The following is a 24,846-nucleotide window of genomic DNA, read 5'->3' as shown; positions in this document are numbered from 1 at the left end:
TGCAAGAAGAGATGAGCAAAACTTCTCAAATTGTCAGATTCCCACAACTTGGCCGACATATTTGATTTGGTTTGAATAAATTTGGTCCAAATTGCAAGTGGTACAATTTCCTTGAAAATGTATTTATTATGCGCTGACATTTTTGAAGACCTCAAAGATATAATAAACAAAAAGAAATGGTTAAAAAATGTATACTCCCCTGTCCTAGGATCTCAGCTGACTCCTTATACCAGCTCTACTGCCACCATAGCTCTCTTTGCCAGTGTCTTCGGTTCCTCCACACAATGTTACATGGAAGGAACAGTGCATGTCATTGACCTCAGAGACCTGCGCTGAGGAACTGAGAGCTACAATATTGCAGGACAGAGACTATGAAAACTTAGGACAGGGGAGTATAACATGTTTTGTATTTTCAACTCTTTCCAGAGCGCAAAAGAATCAAGCTGACTTTTTTTTTTGCTAGATTTTGTGAGAACGAAATACAGAACATTTTGAATTTGCTACCATCCAAAATTTTGCAAAATTTGTAATAAATTGAATTAGTTAGAAATGAATTTACCCATCTCTAAGCCCAATGTTTTGGCTACAAAAATTAAAACAATACTTTACTTTGTACATCTAATTGGATGTAGTGTTGGTTGCCGATGATGCTGCCAGTGTCATTTCTTTAGGTGCAATAGGATGCATTAAATAAATCCGACAGCTATCATGCTTAACTTTAGGGACTTGTGATTTGTGGGTGACTTTCCAAAACCCCTGGCTTGGACTCCGAGAGATCTTGCCCTTCCCTCTCCCAAAACTCATATTTCTCCACAATTCTATTGAAATTTCTCCTCAACAGTTTGTAGCTCAGAGTTATTCATTTGACTGCACTACCAAGAATTAAGCATGGACTAGAGTGTCGATGTTTTAAAAAATAAAATGAAGGAAAAAATTTATGAAAAATAACCCCTATAAAGTTTATTCTCATATTCTTCAAAAAGGGCATCTCTCAGCTTCATGCTTACAAAGGGGGTGGTGACCTCTTTCAGAATAAAGGTCATCATTCCACCGTGGCCCAAACTATGTGCTGCTAGGAGAGACAGCTTTGTCTCTTTGGCACTAGAGAAGAGAGACACTAAAGTTGGTGATTTGGAAAGCTTCAGAGCAGCGCTTCCAAGCTCTAAATCAAAGAGATTGCAACTACTGTGCTCCTCCTTGCCTAGGTGGAAATTGCCACTTCTGCTAGACTGCAGAAGTGGCGATAATGTAAGAAATTTGCAAAAAGCAAATCAAACAAAAATCCCTCTGTCATTGACAAAGGAGCTGATATTTACTATGAATAAGTAAATTACAAGGTTCCTGGGTTTTATAAGCAATTGCAATTTTACCTAATTTGTAACATCTAGGTTCTTATATACAGTAACATGCACATAAGTGACACCACTATATTCTTCTTCTTCCGTGAGGCAGAACAGACTGACTTTTGTCTGCTAAGAACATAGTCGTTCCTTGCATGTCCTTTCAGGAATACAAGTCTGGGCCTTAAGCGTCTAATATCTTGTCTAGTGTCCTGGCGGCACGCTGTCCTAGTAAAACCATTGAGCCAGATCTGCAAGTCCCAACAGCCTCAGTTCTTGGGGACACGACTTCCTGTGCACTTTCCGGTATCATTTAAGTCTTTGTTTTGAAGCGAGGAGCCACTTCTTGGGCTTAGGAGATCTTGGTTTACTTAAACAGGCTCCATGGTGGGAAGAGAAGCTCGTATCCTTAATTACTGTCCTATTGTTGGTCGGATTTATAAATTATGACACTGTTACCTCAGGGTTTGTTGACAGACTGCATCAGTTCATCTCTTTCTGGCGCTAATCCCAATCTTTTCTTCTCTTCAGTCCTGGAATGCAGACAGAACAGGGTTCACCTTCAATAAACTAACTTGTGTAAGCCCAAACAACTGCAAGGACAAGTAATCATCGGAGTCCACGTTTATAAGGAAAACCTGAAAACTTTGGGGTATTTACAGGATTTCGATTATAAAAGCAAAATGGAAAAAAGGAAAGAATAAAAGAAAGGAGAGAAGGAAGGAAGAATGTATGGTTGGAAAGGAGGGAAGGAAGGAAAAGAGAAAGGAAGAATGAAGGGTGGAAAGGAGGGAAGAAAGAATTAAAATGTGGAAAGTAGGGAAGGAAGAATTAAAAGGAGGGAAGCAGGAAATGGAGGAAGAAAGAAATATTGAAGAAAGGAAAAGAGAAGGGAAGACAGAAGGAAGGAAAATGAGTGGAAGATGAAAATAAGATGAGATAGGAGAATGGAGCTTAAATGAGTAAAGAAAGGAAAGAATGGAAGAAAAAGGGTATAGAAAGAAGGGGAAGGCAAGAAAGAGGGACAAAAGAATGAGAGAAAAGAAGAATGGAAGGGTGGAAAAAAGGAGGGATAACAGGAGGGAGAGAAGGAAGAACAAGTGAAGAAAGGAATGGAGGAAGGAAGGAAGATAGAAGAAAATAGAAAAGGAAGGAAGAGAGAAGGGGAAAGAAGAATAAAAATGTAGAGAAGGTGGAAGAGAAGGTAGGAGGGAAGAATGGACGAGAGAAAGGAAGGAAGAATGTAATGGTGGAAAGGAGGGAAGGAATAATTAAAAGGTGGAAAGAAGGAGGGTGGGAAGAAAAGAAAGAAGGAATGAGGGAAGCAGGAAATGGAGGAAGGAAGAAAGATAGAAGAAAGAAAAAGGAAGGAAGAGAGAAGGGAGGAAAATGAGGGAGGGGAGGAAAGTAAAAAGAGAGAGTGTAATGCTGTAAGGTAGGAAGGAAAAAGTTCTGAGAAGTATGGAATGGAACACAGCTGAGGCTGAAAGGATGGATGATAGGCAGGAAGGAGCTAAGGAAAAAAGGAAAGAAAAAAGAGGAATAAAATATGTTAGGAAGAGAAGGGTGGAGGAGAAAGAAGTGAGAAAGAAAGGTGGGGAAATGGGATGATATCAGAAACTTAAAGAAGAGGTGGAATAAATGAGAGGTAGGAAAGAAGGATGGTGTATAGGAAAGATATGTGAAAGGACAGAAGGATAGGTAGCAATTAAACAAAAGGGTGGGAATCACTAAGGAAAGATGGCAAGAAGAATGACGAAATTACCGTAAGTGATGGAAGAAAAGAAAGCAGAAGGATGGATTGAAAGAGTAAAGAAGGAATGGAGGGAGGAATGAAAAGAGAAGGGGGAAAAGGAAAGAAAGAAGAGAGAGGGAGAAAAATAATGGTAAATAACTGAAAGGAAGACTAGTGGAAGGAAGGAAGGACGGAAGGAAGGAAATATAAGTCACAACATAACATATGATTCAAGATTTTTCATTGGAAATAATTCTTGTTCAAGATCCTGATGATTTTCTATAGACTGAAATTACAAAAGATTTAGATCTGTGACTATCGCATTATTAATGCATTATGTCATATTCATTGTGATGCTCAAGGCTAGAAATATAAGCTCCCTGGCACCTTTGGTGCCTCTGTGAATGGAGATTATTGCACCATTTCTTGCCACCATTTAACATTCAGACTTGCCATTTCGTGCATGGTCATCCCTGGACAAAGGCTTTTTGTGTCCAATGTAAAAATTATAAAAGCTTACAGAGAAATTAGGATCTCATTACTAGACTAATTAAGGAAATTACTAAATAATATTACACTTAGAATTGTCCATTTTAGAATTATCCATTTAAGAAAACTCTCAAAAAATGTAAATATTGTGCTTTGTTGATTGCTTCTAACCCTTCTATGGTAATTTGAGCCCACATTATACATTTGATGTGCCTATAATTGTAGAAGCTGAACCATATAGGGCGGATGCCAGTAGTCCTTCACGGGACACGGTTTCTGCTACATTAATGTGCTTTGACAGACATTCAAATGGAAGGTCATCCAATAAAAATGGAAATTCTGTGATGTGCTAGAGTTTGGCCAAGCCTTGGATGACACCCAAGAGATGCAGGATGTGTTTTCTGATCATAACTTATATTAAAAAGACAGACTTTTGGAATGGAAGACAAGGTGAGACTCCATGAAGGCCAAAGTGAGGTGTATTCATATATTTAGAACGTTAATATAAGTATTCTTGTGATCTTAAAATGGTCTATAATGGATACCTATTGTTTCAGCTGCTGTATTGATTGTATTTTTATAATAGTATATCTACTGCATTTAAATAACATATGGCATACAGGGTCTTCTCAGAAGAAGAGCCCCCTGTTTCTCCTTATGTGGTTTGTAAGTTGCCCAAAGCAGCCAATCAGAGCTCAGCTTGGGCAACTTCTCTATCCAGCACTAAGCAGTCTACTTGGCTTGGTGCAGAAGTGGCATAAGCAGGAGTGGACATACCATTGGTGCAACCTGTACAGCCACACAGAGGTCCAAATATTAAGCTTGCCCACCACCACTTCCTTCCAAAGCAGGTTGACTTGTGCATTATGATGAGATATTAGACTCAAAATGGCCCATGTATTGTTCTTGCATAGAGGCACTTTTCTGTTTGTATCAGCTCCTGGGCATCAGACTTGACTAGCGTTGAGCGAAACGGGTCGGTCAAATTCAAAAATAGCCGACTTTAGCTAAAGTCGAGTTTTGCCGATCGAAACCCGACCATAGCGTGAGGTCGGCCATGAGGTCGCCGATAAGAGCGCCAAAGTCGCGTTTCAAATAATGCTTCCAGCGCCTTTTCTCAACCAATGAAGGTGGACGCACACTGTGGGCAATGCGATGACATGGGTAGCGGCCACCACCATCTTAGAGAAGGGCATTGAAGCAATTGGCTGGCTTTGTGTGGCGTCACAGTGGGTATAAAAGGCTGTGACCGCCGACCGCCACCTTACTTCTGCCGATCTTAGAATATGGAGATGTGCTGCTGCTGATTCTGAACAGGGAGAACGTTAGGCAGGGAAGAAGAAAAAAAAACTGCTTCTGCTGTTAGCGCTTTCCACTGTACAGTTAGTGTGCAGTGAAAGAGGAGAATTTTTGTTGTGTGCAGCAGCGCTGGTGGTGATTAGGCTGCCTTTTAAGGCTACCTGCTAGCTGCATTGCTGTGTGCACACTGCTGTTCAAACTGCTCTTTTCAAAGCACTCCAACTTTTATTATTTTGTCCTGGTGAGTTACTGAGCATTCATTTTTTCACACACCGTATAGCGGTGTACGCTCCTCACACACTACCGTGTACCGGCTGGTATCACAGACAAATAGAAGCTATCTGGGTGTGACTCTGGAAGTTTTTCCGTTTTTCCAGACCTACACCTTAGAGTGCTGTCCGCTTTTCAAACAGTTTTGTATATCTGCTGTTTGATTATGATCAAAACTAGACAGAGACAGCGTGTGTCAGTCCCTATACAAATAGACGGAGATTGACAATTTTCCATACAGACACCATATAGCGGTGTACGCTCCTCACACACTACCATGTACCGGCTGGTATCACAGACAAATAGAAGCTATCTGGGTGTGACTCTGGAAGAAAAAACCGAGGAGTTTTTCTGTTTTTCCAGACCTACACCTTAGAGTGCTGTCCGCTTTTCAAACAGTTTCGTATATCTGCTGTTTGATCACGGTCAAAACTAGACAGAGACAGCGTGTGTCAGTCCGTATACAAATAGACGGAGACTGACAATTTTCCATACAGACACCGTATAGAGCTGTCCGATTCTCAAACAGTATTGTATATCTGCCGTTCGCATTACAGTCACATCTATACAGAGTCAGCGTGTGTGTGACACTCCGTAAATACATATACGGAGATTGTTAGTTACACAAAAAACTTACACAGCTGTACACTTCTGATACAGTTCCGTATATCTGTTTGTTGGATTACGGTCCAATACATACTGTGTGTTAGGAATGGCGGAACGCACTAAATAAAAATAATAATAAAGTGCGTTCGCCGCTCGGGGTGCACCGTGCAGTAGGTGATATAGCCGCTGCTAAGTGGTGGCAGGAGCAATATGGCGGTAATGCGCACAGGGTTAAATGTCACCCAGGTGCGCAGAGCAATCTCTGTTAAGTCACAGATATCCCAAAAAACATAAATACACAGACTGAGCCTGTTGAGGTCACAGTACTCAGTATAAATACACACATGGTATCAGGTCACAGGAGTAGCCCAAGGCGGTACTACGTCCGTCTAGACCTACCGTGTGTGCAGCGTCGCAGCTGCAGACACTAAGGAGAGCTGCTACTGCAGCACGGCATGGACACTGTCGCTAAACGACAAAGCTATGAAGCAAGCGCAATGTCGGATGCTAGCAGCTGTGGATGTTGCAGCAGAGGAGCGCTGGCGCTGATTCTAACTCAGTCCCTAACCACATACGTAATATCAGAGGGAAGGGGTTTTATAATGAGTCATTCACCAGAATCATACATCCGTCCTCATACACACAGCAGCAAGTAAGTCTATACTAGCGCATGGCGGAACAGCCATGGGCGCCTTTTATAGCAGCCAGGACCTTCTGCAAGCCTCCAGATCTCTGAGATGGACCAATGAGATCTGGAGCAGGACCTGAGCACATGACTCCCGATCTCCAATGGGAGATCGTCCCATGAGCATGCTCAGTAGGAGGGCAGAAGGACTTAAGCCCCCATCACACATAGCGATATCGCTAGCAATATCGCTGTAACGTCACCGATTTTGTGACGTAGCAGCGATATTGCTAGCGAAATCATTATATCTGATACTTACCTCCGACCGGCTCCCCTGCTGCTCATCGCTGGTTGCGCGAGAATGTCCTGGATCATTTCTCGTTGGGCGCTTCCTGTGGCGCGGACGAGCGACGGGTGGACACGGGCGGGAGGACGTCAGGATCGCCGCGTCTGACAGGTAAGTAACGACCCCCGACCCCTGCTATGTCACTGGTGAGATCTGCCTGTGTGGCAGCTCACTAGCGACCACTTAGCGATGCACCAGCGATCCATATCGTTGTCGGGATCGCTGGTGCATCGCTAAGTGTAACAGTACCCTTAGATTCAGGAGAGATTTGCTGCAAGGCAATCTCCTCTGCAATCTCCTCTGCAGTAGGTAAACAGCAGAAGACTGCAGAATGTGAGGGTCTGGATCCCTGCGGAGTAAACGCAGTAATCCGACGCCTAACACTGTGAGAGCATCTGTGACTAACAAAATATATACGTATATTTAATTTTTTTAATACACCTTACAAAGTTGGATGCTCCTCATACAGTACCATCTCTCTGTTGGTATTTTTGGTACATTTTCCCAAACATGAGGACGTATGGTGGAAGAGTCCGCGGACGTGGGAAGGAGGGCGCAGCTGGTACTGATGGTGGTGGTGCATCGGCTGGTTCTGGCAAAAGCACAATAGCAGATAAGGCAGGAGGTGTTGAGCCTGCATCATCGTCTGGCCCAAGAAGGCATGTAAGGTTGCCTTTTCTTGGAGTAGGAAAACCACTTTTAAAGCCGGAGCATCAGGAACAGATTTTGGCATACATTGCCGAAACAGCCACCAGCTCTATTGCCTCCTCTTCTGAACGTTCAAAACCTGCAAGCATGGAGTCGTCAGTGCAGGGTTCTGGTCAGGAAAAACACCTTTCCTTGTGTCCTTCACCCCCACCAAAAGTTAAGGATGCGGCAGCCCACACTTCAGATTACTCTATCGAGCTCTTTTCACATACCATGCCTGGGTTATCCAGTCAAATCCAGAATTCCCCCGTCCAAGATGAATCTGACATGGAGTGCACTGATGCACAGTCACTGCTAGATGATTCTGCTGGTACATCGACCCAGAGCACTACTTTGCCCTCGCAGTCTATTGAGCCAGAATCTGACCCTGATGAAACTCAGATGCCCCTTCCCGCATACTATAACACCTAACACGGTGACACAGAGGAAGGTAAAGAGGAAGGTGCAGATGACTTTGAAGAGGAGGTGATGGATGACCCAGTTCTTGACCCGGATTGGCATTCATTGGGGGAGGAGGGTGGCGCTGGCAATAGTTCAGATAAGGAGATGGATCTGCAGCAGGCATTGACATCGCAGCAGCGGTTATCTGCCAAGCCCGTAGCTGTCAAAAAACGTGGAACAAAAACTAAAAGAGTTGCAGGACAGCTTGGCCAGATGGTCAACTTAGCAGGTCAACTTAGCACAGCGTGCAAGGCCAGAAAATGTATACCATAATAGGAAGAGTGCAGTGTGGCACTTCTTTGTCCAAAATCCTACTCAAGAGGCAAAGGTTACCTGTAAGAAGTGCGGAAGGACCTTTAGCCGAGGTAAACAACTCAGAAATTTGAATACCAGTTGCATGCTTAGACATTTAATCAACATGCACTTGCAAGCGTGGACAGACTGCAAAACCTCAGGTAGCACATGTGCACCTGCTCCGACTCAAGGTAGCCTGCAACGCTCCATCGCTTCCCCCACTGTAAGACCACCGCGACCGTTAAGCACACCACCAGCACTAAATGTGGAGGAGTCGTCTCAAGGCCAAAGCACTCAGAGAATCACAATGGTTTTGCAACACAACACTGAATCTAGGCCATCACCACCAATACCATCACCAACCCCCTCTCAGTCCGTCCGGTCCACCGCTACTTCCCCCATATGCAGCTCTCCAGTCCAGCTCACCCTACCAGACTCTCTGAGTAGGACAAGAAAGTACTCTTCCTCTCATCCATGTACACTTTGTTTGAACGCCTACATTGCCAAACTAATCTCATTAGAGATGATTCCCTACCATTTGGTTGAAAGCGAAGCTTTCCGCGAGCTCATGGCCTACGCAGTCCCATGCTATGACCTACCCAGTCGGCACTTTTCTCGAAAAACCATGCATTGTCCATGCACTAAAACAGTGAGTGGAATGGTGCACCTCACAACAGATGCATGGACCAGTAGGCATGGCCAGGGCCGTTACATGTACATCACTGCGCACTGGGTTAATGTGATGGATGCAGGCTTCACTGGGGACAGCGGCGAAGGAACAGTGCTGCCTAGCCCACGGTATAGGAAATAGTTGGCTGTAGGCTTTTGATCCTCCTCCTCTTCTATCAGCGAAAGCTCATCCACAGAGCGCAGTCACGCGAGCACTCCATCCGCAGCTAACAGTGTTGCACACGAGGTGTCCCACTATCGAACAGCTAGTGGTAAGCATCAGCAGGCTGTGTTAAAGATGATGTCTTTGGGCGACAACAGAAACACCGCGGAGGTACTGGCCGACTACTTGCAGCGACAAACTGAGTCATGGCTGGGCAGTCTACATCTTGAGGCAGGCAAGGTAGACAGTGATAACGGCCGTAATTTTGTGGCAGCCATAGCCCGTGCAAAACTCACACACATACCTTGCATGGCTCACACTTTGAACCTGGTGGTGCAGTGCTTCCTTAATAATTATCCGGAGTTAACATCCCTGCTTCATAAGGTGCAATGACTGTGCTCGCACATCCGTCGCTCAAACGTCCACTCCACTCGTATGCAGAAGCTGCAGCGATTGCTCCACCTCCCCAAGCACCGCCTAATCATAGACGTTGCAACAAGGGGGAACTCCACCCTGCACATGGTTGAGAGGATGTGCGAACAGAGGCAGGCTGTAATGCATTTGTGGGAGGATACACGAGTAGGCAGTTTGAGGGAAGACATGGAATTGCTGGGTGTGCAGTGGTCAAAGCTGAAAGACCTCTGTAAAGTCCTTCAGTGTTTTGAGGAATGCACACGGCTGGTAAGCGCCATCATAAGCATGAGCATCCCACTTATGTGTCTGCTTATGCAAAGTTTGACGTACATTAAGGATCAGGCGTCTGCAGCGGAGGAGGAGGAGGGAAGCCTTGATGACAGTCAGCCATTGTCTGGTCAGGGAACTGTCCTGGACGAGGTGGAGGAGGAAGAGGAGGAGGTGGAGGATGAGGGGGATGATTATTTTGGGCAGGAGGATGCTTCTCAGGGGGCAAGAGAAAATGTTGGCGTTCCATGGTCAGGTGCAGTGTTTGTGCGTGACTGTAGGGATGTGGCTTTGCCAGAAAGTGCTCCTCCACCCACCACTGGAAGTGCATAATTGACACCTAGAACATTGGCCCACATGTGTGACTATGCCTTGCGGATCCTAAAAAGGGACCCCCGCATTGCCAAAATGATGAGGGATGACGACTACTGGCTGGCCAGCATCCTCGATCCACGCTACAAAGGCTAATTACACAACATCATGCCACAAGAGAACCTAGAGATAATATTGGCTAACAAACAAGCAACTCTGGTAAACCGTTTGTTTGAGGCTTTCCCAGCACACAGCAGCGGTGCTGGTTCTCCCACGAGCTGTATTGGGCACAATGGAAGAGGTGTTCGTGTTGCACACAGCCGAAGTGGCGTTGGAGACAGGGGTTTAATGACCATGTTGTGGAATGATTTCTCAAGTACCACTCACACGACTTCTAATACTGCATCGATTAAAAGTGACAGGAGACAGCAGTTGTCAACTATGGTTACAAACTACTTCTCCCATATCGATGTTTTCCCTCACAGGTCATTCCCCTTTGACTATTGGGCCTCTAAACTGGACGTCTGGCCTGAATTGGCACAATATGCCTTACAGGAGCTCGCTTGCCCTGCTGCTAGTGTGTTATCTGAAAGAGTCTTCAGTGCTGCTGGATCAATCCTGACAGAAAAAAGGACCCATCTGTCTACCCAAAATGTTGATGATCTAACATTAAAATGAACTATGCATGGGTTTCAAAGGATTTTGTCCCAACTTCCCCTGATGACACCTAGATTGCCAGAAAACTGCCTCGCTTTTGTCCTCCTCTTCCTTGGACTTGCCCAATTCCGCCCTTTGCAGCAGCTGAATGTCCAGCCAACACATCAACATATGCCATTTTTTAAACCTCCCTAAGTGGGCTGCCCACCCCCCCAATGGCTGTGGTCAACACCTGGAGCACCCGGGCAAATGCCATTGCTCTGAACAGGTGGATGGGCCCACAGATGGCCGACGGCACTGGCACAGGGCCCCTCATAGTACAATACATTGTCTCTGATGGTGGGGGGCCCACTCGCCATCAGACACACCAGCATACTATGAGGGGTCCTGTGCCAGTACCGTCGACCATGAGAGTGCCCCCCTGCTTGGTCATGGCCACAGTACTTGCAAGTTGCAATACTTACCTCTCCCTCTCTCATAGTACAATACAGTGTCTCTGACGTCAGACACACCAGCGTACTATGAGGGGCCCTGTGCTAGTACCGTCAACCACGATTGTGCCCCCCCCTGCTTGGTCATGGCCACAGTACTTGCAAGTTGCAATACTTACCTCTCCCTGCTTCACCGCTGTGTAGTCTGGGCAGTTAAATCCTTCACAGGAACGGCCACTAGAAATTTGGTTTATTGATCGATGATGGGTAAGATGTAGCTATGGCCTTTCCTGCTGGTCTCTAGCTTTAGATGATCAATGGCTTCCATTTGTAATGGACGTCAACTTACAAGCGGATGCAGTGGTGCTTTATGATCACCTTTCACAGTTGTGATAGTCACAGACGTGTGACATTCCTGCCACCATTTTTCAATGTCTCCTCTCATGCCAATCCAATAGAATCGCCTACGGTCTGTGGCTTCTCTCTTTTGCACTCGAAAATGACCAGACACATCATGATAGGCAGTGAGGACCATGTATACATCTCTCCCTGTGATCACAGTTTGATGGAAACGAGTAACGATGATGTGATCCACCTTACTGCGATAAAGCAATCCTTTATTCACAAAGAACCGTTTTCGCTGTCTCCACAGACACAGTAATTGAGGGTCTGCATCGCCTCTGCAACATGTACCAGGAGGTTTTTTCCGTGATGAGTAATTCCCATATTCTGCCAACACTCGACTTTCCGTCTGTACTTGTATCCATGTAATTTCCAGTAGCGGAGAGTCTGGACTGGCTTACTGAGATTGAAATATTTATGAAGATTTAAAAGTACCACAAAACTGTAAACTGTTGTACGCTTTCACTACCTTTCCCTTTTTCTACTTGTTAAATTCTGGTGTAATACATACTGAGCCTGTGAGTGTCTGTGTCTGACTCCGGAAGTATAGACAGAAATTTAAAATTACCCCTAGACTGGATACACCTGGTATGTGCTGATACAGTGCCTTTGTTAAAAATTTTGTATTACGGTATCATCCATTGTGAGTGAGCGTGTGTGGTTTACGCATTCATTATATATACGGTGAATCAGAGATATCAATTTTTACCCTATACTCAATACTGCTTGTATCTTGTTATACAGTACCTTTGTTCGACATTTAGTATTACGGTCAAATCCATACTGAGTAAGCGTCTGAGACTGACTGTGGGACTATGTATACGGAGATTTCAATTGTACCCTATAATATATATACTTGCTATCTTGTTATCCAGTACCTTTTTTACAACATTTTTTTTTTATGGTCAAACCCAGACTGAGTGAGCATCTGAGGGTGACTCCGGAAATATATACCGAGATTTCAAGTTTGGGCAACACTGTATACAGCTGTATGCTTGTGTTACATTACCCATTTACAGCTTTCCTTAATCTTGTGTAATCCATATTGGGCCTGAGAGCGTTTGTGTCTGCCTCCTGAAATGTATACGGAGATTCAGAATGTTTACACTATACTATATATACCTTGTGTTAGGAACGGCGGAACGCACTAAATAAAAATAATAATAAAGTGCGTTCGCCGCTCGGGGTCCACCGTGCAGCAGGTGTTACAAAACATGAGGAAGTATGGTGGAAGAGGACACGGAGGTGGGGGGGCCACCTGGTACTGATGGTGGTGGTGGTGCATCTGCTGGTAGTGCCAAAAACACAAAAACAGCTAAGGCAGGAGGTGTTGAGCCTGCATCATGGTGTAGCTCTGGAAGGCCTGTAAGGCTCCGTTTTCTGGGAGTAGGTATACTGCTTTTAAATCCGGAGCATCAGGAGCTGTTTTTGGCTTACATTGCTGAAACAGCCTCCAGCTCTATCACCTCCTCTTCTGAAATTTAAAAAAATGCAAGCACTAAGTGCGGGCTTCTGGTCAGGAGCAACCACTTTCCTTGTGTCCTTCACCCACACCAAAAGTGAAGGATGCGGCAGCACACACTTCAGATTACTCCGTGGATCTCTTTTCACATACCATGCCTGGGTTAATTAAAAATGGGGCCCATCTTATACTGGAGCATTCAAAATGGGGGACATCTGACACTGGAGCATCATCCATGAGGCCCATCATATACTGGAGCATTCCAAATGGGGCAGATCAGACACTGGAGCAGCATTTACGGGGCCCTTTATACACTGGAGCATTAGAAATGGGGCCCATTATATATGGAGCATTATTAGGGCCCAAAAGACACTGGAGAATCATCCATGAGGCCCATCATATACTGGAGCATTCCAAATGGGGCAGATCAGACACTGGAGCAGCATTTACGGGGCCCTTTATACACTGGAGCATTAGAAATGGGGCCCATTATATATGGAGCATTATTAGGGCCCAAAAGACACTGGAGAATCATCCATGAGGCCCATCATATACTGGAGTATTCCAGATTGGGGACATCAGACACTGGAGCAGCATTTACGGGGCCCATTATACACTGGAGCATTAGAAACGTAGCCCATTATATGTGGAGCATTATTTGGGCCAATAACACACTGGAGCATCGTCCATGGGGACCATCATATACTGTAGCATTATGTGGAGCTCATCATATACTGTATGGAACATTATATGTGGCAAATTTTTCTGTATGGAGAAATATATGGGGCTCATTATTCTGTATGGCGCACAATTTGGTGGCCATAATACTGTATGGAGTAATATACTGTTCTTTTTTTGAGCTATTGTACAATTTAAAATAGATCAGTCATGTCATGTAAGTAGTGAAGTATTTGTCATTGTACTATACCTATATTTCTGTGCCGTATAGGAGCATCATGAGTTGTGGTATGTGTTAAAGGGGCACACTGACACTCTTTGGCCCATGGCACATGAAAACCTGGAGCCTGCCCTACCCCCCACTACTTTAGCCAAATAACCCCCAGTTTTCAATGCGTAACTATTATTATGAAGTAAATTAAGGTTGACAAGCTTCAGTAATAAGAATTGATGTTTTTGGCATTGAAATGGGCACTGTAGGTGTGTTTACTGTCCTCCACTCCCTGCCGACTTTGCTTCCCCATTGACTTGCATTGAGTTTCGTGTTTCAGTCGGCCTCCGACTTTTCCCTATAGTCTGTCGATTTCGTTTGACCCGACTTTTGAGAAAGTCGGGTTTCATGAAACCCGACTCGACCATAAAAAAGGCAAAGTCGCTCATCTCTAGACATGACAATTTTTAGAAAACTTTGTGTTTGGACACTTGTCGCTACTGCAGACGTCCAGGAGAGGATTAGTAGAAGCCACAGTTAATAGATGTAAAAATGATCCCATCAACAGAACATATATTGCCATGCTTAATCTGAAGACTCCAAGTTTCAGCAGTGCAAGAGTTAAAAGATGGGAATAAATCAAAGATGGAGTCTTTTAATTGCAAACTTTATATTATTGGATGGAGAAAGGGTTTATTGATGAAATTGTGACTGCCTGCTAGTGTTGAGCGATACCATCCGATATTGAGAAATATCGGATCGGATTGGATCAGCCCGATACCCAAAAAGTATCGGTATCGCCGATTCCGATATCGTTAGTCCCATTCAAGTCAATGGGACAGAAATATCGGAATTAAAAAAAACCTTTCTTTACTTGCACATCCAGTTCGGGAGGTGGGGGGGAAGAGTGTGGGCGGAGCGTGGGCGGACACTGTGCGTGTCTGTGCGGGCCGCCCGGGGGTCTGGACGGGCCTGCCGGGGGCTTGTGCCGGCTGCCGAGGGTCTTTACGGGCCTTGCGGAGGCTTGTGCCGGCTGCCGGGGGTCTGTACGGGCCTGCCGGGTCTTGTGCCGGCTGACGGGGGTCTGTACGGGCCTGCCGGGGGCTTGTGCCGGCTGACGGGGGTCTGTACAGGCCTGCCGGGGCTTGTGCCGGCTGCCGGGGGTCTGTACGGGCCTGCCGGGGGCTTGTGCCGGCTGCCGGGGGTCTGTGCCGGCCTTCTGGGGGTCTTGTGTGTGTGTGCAGGCATCGTCTGATGGGACTACAAGTCCCATCGGGCGATGCCTGCTTCAATGACAGTGATTGACACATTAGCCAATGATGGGACAGTAGTAGTCCCATCATCCGGCTAATGTGTTGAATGTAAAAGAAAACAAAAAAACATACTTACTACATATATACAACATTCATACTACATATATACTACATTCATACAACATACATACTACATACTACATATATACTACATTCATACAACATACATACATTCTACATACATACTTCATATATACTACATTCATACAACATACATACTACATTCATACAGCTTACATATATACTACATATATACTACATTCATACAGCATACATACATACTACATACATACTACATACAGTATATACTACATTCATACAGCATACATACATAATATATACATACTACATATATACTACATTCATATTACATACATACTACATATATACAGCATACATACATACTACATACATACTACATTCATACAACATACATACTACATACATACAGCATACATACATAATATATACATACTACATATATACTACATTCATATTACATACATACTACATATATAAAGCATACATACATACTACATACATACTACATTCATACAACATACATACTACATACATACATACAAACTACATTCATTCAACATACATACATACTACATACATACAACATGCTACAGACATACAACAAACATACATTCATACAATACATTCATACAATACATACATACATATAGACATACAGTACATATAGCAGAGTACATACTCACGAATACTTGTCACTTTGATCCCCAAAGCCAGTGTCATCTGTGGAAAAATATGAAAATAACAAAAAAACAATATACTCCCTGATCCGCAGAAATCCACGCGTGTCCCACGCCGATCTCCCGTGGAGAACAGCAGCATCAGCTGATGCGACTGCTCTCTACGGGGCGCCAGGAAACCAATGACAGGAGGTAGGTATCCTTCCGCACTGTATTCCTCCGCCACTGTAAAAAAAAAAAAAATAGTCCCTAATCTCACTTTTGGCATTGCTATGTGAGAAAGTTCCCACGCAGCTTTTGCCATAAAGTGAGACCAGGGACTATTTTTTTACAGTGGCGGAGGAATACAGTGCGGAAGGATACCTACTTCCCGTCATTGGATTCCTGGAGCCCCCTAGAGAGCGGCCGCATCAGCTGATGCTGCTGTTCTCCACAGGAGATCGGCGTGGGACACGCGTGGATTTCTGCAGATCAGGGAGTATATTGTTTGTTTGGTATTTTCATATTTTTTCATAGATGACACTGGCTTCGGGGATCAAAGTGACAAGTATTGGTAAGTATGTTTTCAGCCGGGGCGGTCGCATCTTGGCACTGTCCAGGTTGAAAACTGTACACACCCCAGATATGGATTACTGCGTGGGACAGAATGATGGACAGGTATGGTATATTATTGGTTTGTTATTTTACTTTTATAACAGGAGATCGAGGGCTCTGCAGGAATTAGACTTGGTTGTAAGTATGGTTTAATTAAGAATATTAAAGGAGTCTTCTGTGTCTTTATTTCAATTAAAAGATTTTTTACTGGGTTTCTGTGTTTTCTTTACAATTTGACTATGGGGTTAGTAATAGGGGCGTCTTGTTGACGCTTCTCCATTACTAACCTTGGGGCTTGATGTCACAAAGGTGACATCAATCCCCACAACTATTATCCCACTTGCCACTGCTACAGGGCAAGTGGGAAGAGTGGAGGCTAAGTGCCAGAATTGGCCCCTTTTCTGGGGTGACTGACAATGTAAATTGTTCTTTTAGTCTATAAACTTCTGACAACATGTCTCCGAATTTCCAAGCAATAAATTTTGTATTTTTTTCTGACAAAGAGAAATGGTTAAAATTAAAAAAAAACCTAGTGCTTTCAGACCTCAAATAATGCAAAGAAAGCAAGTTCTTAATAATTTTGAAACAACAATACTAATATTTTAACTCAGGAAGAGTTCAGAAATCAATATTTTGTGGAATAAGGCCTGTTTCACACAACCGTTTTCCTGGTCAGTCTAAATCCGCCAAAATAGCGGAAAACGGATCCGCAGGACTGACAGGAACGGGTGTGACCGGATCGGCGGATGTACGGATCCGGCGAAGGTGAAAATTTAAAGGAACCGCGCCTGTGAATAAATAATACCGGTGATGTAGCGTTCTCCGGGAGCGGGCATGCTGACGTGGGACCTGTCATTGGGATGGCGCGGGAGATCGTGGGCATGGCGGGATCAGCTGTGAGGTCGCGGGAGCAGAGGTGATTTCGCGGGCACGGCGGGATCAGCTGTGAGATCACGGGAGCAGCAGGGAGAGGGAGACTGACTCAGAGGTGCCGGGATATAGGGCTAAATGGCCAGAGAAAGTGAACATGCAGATCCGATCAAGAAAAAAACATTGCAGGGTCCGTTCACTGCTGTCGGCGTACGCCAAAAATTTGATTTGGCGGATCCGCACAACACCGGAGCCAACGGATCACCATCCATCAAGATCCACTGATAATGAAAGGCTAAGGGGAAAAAAAACGGATCTGCCAACAAAAATGGCGGATCCGTTTTTTTCAAATCGGCGGATCTTGACTGATGGTGACAAACGGATGTATGAAACAGGCCTAACCATGATTTTTAAAAACAGCTTTTATGCGTCTTGGCATGCTTTCCTCCAGTCTTTCACACTGCTTCTGGTGCCAAAATTTAAGCAGTTCTTTGTTTGCTGGCTTGTGACTATCCATCATCCTCTTGATTACATTCCAGAGGTTTTCAATGGGGTTCAGGTCCGGAGAATGGGCTGCCCATGACAAGGTTTCAATGTGGTGATCTCTTAATTTTTTTCAGAGCTGTATATATATATATATATATATATATATATACATACATACACTAGATGGTGGCCCGATTCTTTCGCATCGGTATTCTAGAGTCTCTGTTAAAATAAAAAATAGTGATATACTCACCTCCCGACGGCCCCCGGACTCTTTCTCTCCTCTCACCACGCTCCCGGCATCTTCCAGTCCCAGTAATGCTTAGCGCGAAACACCGCTGATCTCCGGCCCTTCTCGCTAAGCATTACTGGGACCGGAAGATGCCGGGAGCGTGGTGAGAGGAGGGACAGAGGAGGGACAGAGTTGGAAGGTGAGTATATAACTATTTTTTATTTTAACAGAGACTCTAGAATACCCAATGCAATAGAATTGGGCCACCATCTAGTGTATTATACTCCTGTTACACCCAGAGCTGCTGTCACTGTTCTGCTGTTATCTAATGTATTGTACTCCAGTTACACCCAGAGCTGCAGTCACTGTTCTGCTGTTATCTAATGTATTGTACTCCAGTTACACCCAGAGCTGCAGTCACTGTTCTGCTTTTACCTAATGTATTGTACTCCAGTTAATCCCAGAGCTGCAGTCACTGTTCTGCTTTTACCTAATGTATTGTAGTCCAGTTACACCCAGAGCTGCAGTCACTGTTCTCCTGTTACCTAATGTACTCCTGTTACACCCAGATCTGTAGTCACTGTTCTGCTGTTATCTAATGTATTGTACTCCAGTTACTCCCAGAGCTGCAGTCACTGTTCTGCTGTTACCTAATGTAGTGTACTTCAGTTACACTCAGATCTGCAGTCACTGTTCTGCTTTTACCTAATGTATTGTAGTCCAGTTACACCCAGAGCTGCAGTCACCGTTCTGCTCTTACCAAATGTATTATACTCCTGTTACACCCAGAGCTGCAGTCACTGTTCAGATCTTACCTAATGTATTGTACTCCAGTTACACCCAGAGCTGCATTCACTTTTCTGCTGTCACCTAATGTATTGTACGCAAGTTACACCCAGAGCTGCAGTCACTGTTCTACTGTTACCTAATTACCTAATGTATTGTACTCCAGAATATGTACAGGACTGTGCCTGTGTAATGAGCAACGCAGCAGTGATGCCTTTAACGACTGTAATGTGCCTGTACAATAAGCAATGCAGCCGTGTTGCCACGACAACTAAGCAACTGTCGCTGATTGGTCGCTGCCTAACTGCCACGACCAATCAGCGAGGTGGGATTTCCATTACAGACATACAGACAGACAGAATTAGACAATTATATAGTAGATATCTAATATATAAAGCTCAAGTGTGTGTATGTATGTATGCATGTATGTATGTATGTACGTGTGTATGTCCGGGATTGGCATCCGCACCGTCGCAGCTACAGCCACAAAATTTGGCACAGTCACATCTGGACCCCGAGACCATCATAGGCTATGTTGTGAGGCGAAATTTTAACCCCACACGTTCCAATTCACCAAACAATTTTGCCCCTATCTACATAATGAGGAAAAAGTGTATGTATGTATTGGCATCTGCACCGTTGTAGCTACAGCCACAAAATTTTACACAGTCACACGTCTGGACACCGAGAGCGTCATAGGCTATGTTGTGAGGCAAAATTTTAACCCCCGCGCGTTCCAGTTCACCAAACAATTTTGCCCCTATCTACATAATGGGGAAAAAGTGAAAGGAAAAGTGTTGGAGGCAAATTGACAGCTGCGAGATGTGAACAAGGGGGACTTAAAGAATGAGAGCGATGGCGCCAAAGAGTATATACCGTACAGTTGCTAAGGTGGGGCCCTGACATGGGATACTCACAAAACACGGGGATATGTGCACAAGCACAAAATGCGCCACACACTACCACGTGCTTCCACACATATACCACCCTCAGCACACATTTCACCACACATACACCAACTTCGCCACATAAAAGTCGAAACACAAAAGTCGCCACTCAAAACTCGCCACGCTGTCCCAGAGCTGTTTAAAAGATGAAAAATGAGCTGTGATTGGTTGCTATCAGCAACAGTTTTCTTTGTAGACAGTTGTGGTAACTGAGGCCTATTATTCTTATCATATCTATGGTGTTATCGTCCTTCTGTAAAGCTGGAAATAACACAATTTATTACCGTGCCAACACAGACCACCCTCTGACACAGACTACAGGGGGAGCCCAGTATCACACAGGATAGGATTAGATACACGGCTCAGCAGTCAATATCACACAATAGGATTAGATACACAGCTCAGCAGTCAGTATCACACAGGATAGGATTAGATACACGGCTCAGCAGTCAGTAACACACAGGAGAGGATTAGACACATGGCTGAGCAGGCAGTATCACAGGATAGAATTAGATACATGGTTCAGCAGACTATCACGCAGGATAGGATAAGATACACAGCTGAGCAGACTGTATCACACAGGATAGGATTAGATACACAGCTCAGCAGTCAGTATCACACAGGATAGGAATAGATACACGGCTCAGCAGACAGTATCACACAGAATAGTATTAGATACACGGCTCAGCAGAGAGTATCACACAGAATAGGATAAGATACATGGTTCAGCAGTCAGTATCACACAGGATAGGATTAGATACACAGCTCAGCAGTCAGTATCACACAGGATAGGATTAGATACACGACTCAGCATCAGTATCACACAGGATAGGATTAGATACATGGTTCAGCAGTCAGTATCACACAGGATAGGATTAGATACATGGCTGAGCAGGCAGTATCACACAGGATAGGATTAGAATCATGGTTCAGCAGACTATCACGCAGGATAGGATTAGATTCACAGCTGAGCAGTCAGTATCACACAGGATAGGAATAGATACACGGCTCAGCAGTCAGTATCACACAGGATAGGATTAGATACACAGCTCAGCAGTCAGTATCACACAGGATAGGAATAGATACACGGCTCAGCAGACAGTATCACACAGAATAGTATTAGATACACGGCTCAGCAGGGAGTATCACACAGAATAGGATAAGACACATGGTTCAGCAGTCAGTATCACACAGGATAGGATTAGATACACAGCTCAGCAGTCAGTATAACAAAGGATAGGATTAGATACACAGCTCAGCAGTCAGTATCACACAGGATAGGATTAGATACACGGCTCAGCAGAGAGTATCACACAGAATAGGATTAGATACATGGTTCAGCAGTCAGTAACACACAGGATAGGATTAGATACACAGCTCAGCAGAAAGTATCGCACAGGAGAGGATACTTGGGTAATCGTTTAGTTAATTTGTGTTGCAAATCTGTAGTGCTGAATATATGATGTGAAATGTTTTTATGTGCAATATAATCATTATAATTTGCTATAACTAACCACAGTTGGTTATTATGTCCACTCCAGTCAACGCCGGGCTCTTCAGCTAGTATATATATATATGTGTGTGTGTGTGTTTTGAGGACTATTTCCTTTGAAAAACGATGTGTAAGCGACAGAGAACGGCTGTATGTAAAAGCTCTTGTTAAAATCGCATTGCAATCAGATGTAAATCGGATACTAGGTGTAAAAATCGCATTGCACTCCCATGACACTCATACGTTTTTTGGTCCAGATTGCGGACCATTTTTTCTCTCACATATGGGTATGAGCCCTTACAGAAGGAGGAGCTAAAGGCAGACACAGCCATTCCGCTGTAAGTTCTGAAATGGCAGTTACACTTTAACTTCAACATTTCTATTATAAAAGTAGAAGTCTGACAAGAGAAAGCGAGAGGAATATATTTTTCCAAAAGAACTGGTATCACTGTTACCTAATTACCATACAGAATACATGTCACGCACTGTGCCAAAATACAGATGAATTCCTTTTTTATTAGATATAGATTAATGGAAAAACATGCACAGTATGCCGTGGCCTCTGATATTACAGGTCCTTCAGGCACCGAGGGGTTAAACGGAGTTTAGTTAAATTTCCAATCTGTTCCTTGCACTTCTAGTCAATATAAAAGTAGGGTGGAAACACTAATTAGACCCTGTCAGGAATGATGCAGATCTTGTAAGAATTCACAGTATGCAAAGCAGGTTAAAATACCACGGCAATGTCACCATCTCAAGCCACTGACAGCAATTTCCAATGTAAGGTTTTAAAGAAAAGAGGACACTTCCTCCATATCTCCTTTAAAAAAAAAAAAGAAGAAAAGAAGGCGTATGTAAAAAAAAAAAAAAAAGCAACACGACCGGTTCTACCAGCCGTCCCCTTCTGTTCCTGCATTTTTAGAACTGGTATCTAAAACGAGGGTTGTTAATGTCATCTGGAATGTCATGCAGTCAGGAGCTGCGACAGAGAATGAGGAATAGGTGCCAACACAAAAAAATCTCATCATCGACAGCAATGCCAGCTTAATGGAGAGGAATTCATTTAATGTCAGACAGAAGTGACTCAGAATTATTGCAAAAACACATCGCCGTAGATCAACTGTGGAAAAGACAGACGGGAAGTTTTAAGGGAATAAATTGGGCAGAGGGGTGATTTTTTTTTGCTGAAATTTTTTAAAGATTGACTGTATCTCTGAATTGTGGGCATTAGGCTTCCATGACCATGGTTGGAATGTATGACAAGTGGAAAGGAGGTTTAGGTGGTGGGCCCAGACTCTGACAACACAATGAGCAGGGTGGGACTGGTCCTCTAGAATATCTTCTGATGGTTGCGGGCTCTATGACAATAATGGGCTCCAAAGGTCCAGTATAAGACAACACAATTTTGCGCCAATCACTTTCCCAAATTCAACCCTATAGATGGCTCCTTCTCTTTCCCAAACTCAACCCTATAAATAGCTTGTATCACTTTCCCAAATTCAACCCTATTCATGGCTCCAATAACTTTCCCATATTCAACCCTATAGATGGCTCCAATTACTTTCTCAAATTCAACCCTATTGATATATTCAATTACTTTCTTCAGCTCAACACTTTTGATTACTCAAATCATTTTCCTGAATTCAACTCTAATGATAGCTCCAATCACTTTCCCAAATTCAACCGTATTGAAAATATATCCTGTTTGTGAGATAAAAATGAAAAATTGTACAGATATAGCAGAGGGAAGCTAGGGCTAATCAGACTTAGGATGAATGGCTGGCGTTCAATATTCTAATACACAAAATGTAGACTTTTAGGCCAGCGTCACACTACCGTATAACACGGCCGAGTGCTATGAGATAAAACATTACGTAGCACTTGCCCCAGTGGGGCAGCGCAGATCTGTGATTACTTTGTCGTGTTGATTTGGCATGAGAGGACAATTGCTACATACTGCGATTTGCAGCGAGACTCATCACTCACACCCATATAAGTCTATGGGTGCGAGTGACACAACGCACAGCACCCAAGTTCAGTGCAATATATGCCGGCAGCAGATGAGATGGAGAAATTACTTTCTCCGTCTCCTCCACTGCTATGCTCTGATCCTCTCTGTGCAAGAGGTTCAGAGCACAGTAGAATGACACTTGGTTCCCGCTCGCAGCAAAACAGGAGCCAAGGGTCATTATTATATAGCGTCTGATGCCATATGCTAGTATGACTCCAGCCTTGGGTTCATCTCCAGGAAATATGGAGACCAAAACTGTCCTTTTTTGGGTAGGGTTCTCCTTTGAGCTCCAGTCCCCAAGAACTGTTGGCCAAGATGGTCATCCATTTAGTAAATGGACAGCAATAGTTTACTTCCCATCCTCAGAAGTTGTTATATTTTTTTTTACTGACCATATATGGTGCTCCTTTAAACCAAAGAAACTGATTTTGATCTCCTTTTGACTTCCCAACCAGATGGGCTGCACCAAAGAGACTGTCGCTCTTCTCTGGGCTACTATAGGTTTCCAAGAAGGTATCCTTTCCCAAAGTCTGCTTTGCCCATGCACTAAAAGCTTCTTGACTAATTACTTCATCAGTCGTAATGGCCAGCACCTTGTGTTGAAAGGCAATGCTCAAGTGGAGATCCAAGAGGTATTGTAGTTCAAATTAGGAAAAACCCATTTATGTTTTTGAATAAAAAACTTTTTGCCACTTTTTCCATTAGATGGAATTGAACAAACGTCGGAGATTGTTTGACGGATTCCTTACCTGGAGATGCAGTTAGATAATTTTCGTAGCCGGCTCTCTTGCAAAGATAATAGATAGATTTGCATTGATAATACACCGCGTCTTATTGAATGGATATTGTCCCCGTCTTTTGAATGTTGAAAAGCCAGAATCTTCTATGTATCAGAGAGGCAGGCATTGAAAGGCTCGTTTTACATTAGAAGCACTGAATATTCTTATTCTATGATATAAAAAATGAATGCACAGTAATGCTTCAAAAGGCTCATTCTCTTGCTCTAGGTCTTCTTGTCTTCATATAAAACCCCCTTCAGACCTTTTTAGATCATCTTCTATCACCCTAGATAATAATTTGATTCTCTTGTGGAACAATGCTAAGGTCCATAGGAAAGAGAATTCTGTAATATTCCGTATGTAAATGTCTACAAATGAAAAAGGGTTAATTGCCCATTACGAAAAGTTTTTTTTTCTTTTTTTCCAAGAAAGCCACACTTCCCCGTCGAAATCTATTTTTTGCTCGGCTCGACCTTATTTTAATGACATGTAACTGGACAAATGGGGAAAACCACCCATGGCACAGTTTCTGCCAATGCATTTTTCAGTAGATGCCTTTTGGCTAAAAGTCTAGATAAAAGCCTTGCTCCAGGCAAATTATAAATGGGAAGAAAAGACTTCTAAGTGTCAAGAGCTTATGAGGAAAGAAATTGCACATACCCCTGGACATAAGAAAAAGAAAATGAATGGAGAGGACTCATTGCTCCTCCGCTGTCATGACATTGCCGAACATGTGTCATGATAAACAATGCAGACAATAGCTTAGTAACTGGAGAAGGGTCAAAAAACTTGAAGACC

General features: G+C 43.8%; 1 long non-coding RNA gene across 1 annotated transcript; it reads right to left on the bottom strand.

The window, feature by feature from the left end:
* Window positions 1–101: 101 nt before the first annotated feature.
* Window positions 102–23,779, bottom strand: LOC141092028 (uncharacterized). The gene is made up of 2 exons (XR_012232656.1): window positions 23,662–23,779; window positions 102–1,873 (listed from the first exon to the last, which is right to left on the bottom strand). It is a non-coding gene; the product is annotated as an uncharacterized lncRNA (long non-coding RNA).
* Window positions 23,780–24,846: the final 1,067 nt, after the last annotated feature.

Source organism: Dendrobates tinctorius, unplaced genomic scaffold (assembly GCF_039654945.1).
Source record: "Dendrobates tinctorius isolate UK_male_01 unplaced genomic scaffold, ASM3965494v1 ptg000057l, whole genome shotgun sequence".
NCBI lineage: Eukaryota > Metazoa > Chordata > Amphibia > Anura > Dendrobatidae > Dendrobates > Dendrobates tinctorius.
This window is presented reverse-complemented; position numbering and strand designations above follow the sequence as displayed.